Source organism: Corvus brachyrhynchos, unplaced genomic scaffold (genome assembly GCF_000691975.1).
Source record: "Corvus brachyrhynchos isolate BGI_N302 unplaced genomic scaffold, ASM69197v1 scaffold19, whole genome shotgun sequence".
Classification (NCBI taxonomy): domain Eukaryota; kingdom Metazoa; phylum Chordata; class Aves; order Passeriformes; family Corvidae; genus Corvus; species Corvus brachyrhynchos.
Window position 1 is genome coordinate 1,622,085 of NW_008246061.1, and position 1,737 is coordinate 1,623,821.

A 1,737-nucleotide genomic window follows, 5' to 3' on the forward strand; every position below is an offset into this window, starting at 1 on the left:
GGGGGTGGACAAAGCCCCCGGGCATGCTCCTCCTCCCGGGCCTCGCTCCCTGCCGGAGGAAACCTGAGAATGGCACTGCCTGGAACATCCCTGAGTGCCAACACCCAGTGGCAAAGCTGGGAACCAGCCCTGGCTTTTCCTTACGATCCAGTGACCACTCCTCACTTCCTGCCCCTTCCCAGCCCCCTCTTCCCCATTCTGAATTTTTTTCCTTCACCCTCCGGATTTTTACGTGACAACACCGGGGCTGTTCTGTCCCCAGGACAGGTGGCCGGTGACACAGAAAGGGAAGGGAGAGCACGGCATTAACTGCAGGGAATTCACCCCCTGCTCCCAAGGGATGCACAGGAGGAACCTGGCCAGGCTCTGCACTCGGTGGGAGAGAAGGGAGGCAATTCCACCTTCTCCAGAAAGCCACACAACCCTTCCTGGGAGAGCTCCACAGACAGGACAGGACAAATCCCGACGGACGGCATCGGCACCATCCTTAACACGGACACCACGGATCCGCCCATTACTCACGGACACAAGGAACTGTTGGGATCCACTGCTGTCTTCTTGGGGAGAAGCTGACTGTGCCTGTGCTGCCAGGAGGGGAGGGGGCACAGGTAAACCCCAAATGTCACCCCAGCACCTCACAGAGGTGTTCCCCACCGTGCTGGACCGTGGATGTGCAGCCTGTGGGAACCCCTGTGCATTCCAAGAGGCTGCTCCAGCACGGACAGAGGGATCCTGGGGCCTTTCCAGCTTTCCCTGGCCACCCTGGGCGCTGGGCTGAGGCCTCCTCCCGCAGCAGCAGGTGCTCACAGGGGAGTTTCTGCTCACCAAAACCAAAGACTCCACCCACGGCAAGCAGCACTGGAGGCAGCAGGGACACCCTCCCCAAATGGGAAACAAAAGGGAACACACCATTCCCTTCGGGTTGGTCTCAAATCCCAAAATCTGACTTGGCCCCTGAGGCTGTGTGGAAAACAGATGGAAACAGCCCAGTCTTTTCCAAATTTGGCACATCCAGGCTGTGTTGGTGCTCTGGGTGACCCCAGCACCCACAGCCCGGGCTGTGGACATGGGCAGCACCCAGAGCAGGCAGAGCTGTCTGCAGGCACAGTTCCTCCAGAAACTCCTGCCAGAGGGATGAGGATTTCGTTCCAGGGCTGCTGGGCTGCCAAGCCTATCCCCTTTGCACAGAACGCTCCCCTTCTGCACCCCAGGCCACACCAGCCGTGGGGAAATCTGTGGTGAGCAACAGCTCCCCGCTTCCTCCTGGGCCAGGCTCTTCTCAGGGTAAGGACACGCAGTGGCCCCAAAAGAGGGACGGGAAGGGCCCTGGTGGCTGCTCTGGGACCCCTGGGGCAGCCAGCAGCTTTCCCGGTGGCTTGGTGAGCACTGGCCAGCAGCAGCAGCTCTCAGAGGAGCCCTGGGTGCTTTCTGTGGCTCCTGTGGCTCTTTTATGGCACAGCTGGACCTGGCACTCGGGCAGCTCCTCCTCGTGCCAGGGCTCCCGCGAGCTCTGCGATTCCCTGGATGCACTGGAGAGGGGCCCAGGTGTCAATAGAAGGGAGCACAAAACCCCAGGAATCTTGCTGACAGCTGGGAATGGGAATGGGAATGGGGCACCCAGGCTCTGCTCTGCCTGTTCTCAGCTACCTTGGGACTCACAACCCCCATTCCCAACCCTGCATCCCTGCCAGGAATCTTTTGGGATCTGCTTTCAGAACGGGTTGGAGGCCTGGGGTC